Source organism: Fulmarus glacialis, unplaced genomic scaffold (assembly GCF_000690835.1).
Source record: "Fulmarus glacialis isolate BGI_N327 unplaced genomic scaffold, ASM69083v1 scaffold34630, whole genome shotgun sequence".
NCBI classification, from domain to species: domain Eukaryota; kingdom Metazoa; phylum Chordata; class Aves; order Procellariiformes; family Procellariidae; genus Fulmarus; species Fulmarus glacialis.
In genome coordinates this window covers 9,328-9,606 of record NW_009187691.1, presented here as the reverse complement: position 1 = coordinate 9,606, position 279 = coordinate 9,328, and positions in this window count along the sequence as shown.

Below are 279 nucleotides of genomic sequence, written 5' to 3'. Positions count from 1 at the left end.
CTCGGTGTGCGGAGGAGAATCAAACCCCTACAAGCATTTCCTCTGCTCCAGTTAGCGCTGCAACCGATTTTTCAATCCCTATTTGGGAGGCACAGCACGCATCCACCCTTAGGTAGCAGGAAGACGCTCAAGAATTTGTCCTTCTGAGAAACCTTTTATTTGGCACAATCAATGCTAGCGTTTTTCAGAGCGAAACCATTCCTTCCTCCCCCTACTGAGAAAAGCCTCGAGTACAGGCTTCTGCCGCGCTCGCGCTGCACAAAGCTGTGCTCGGAGGCA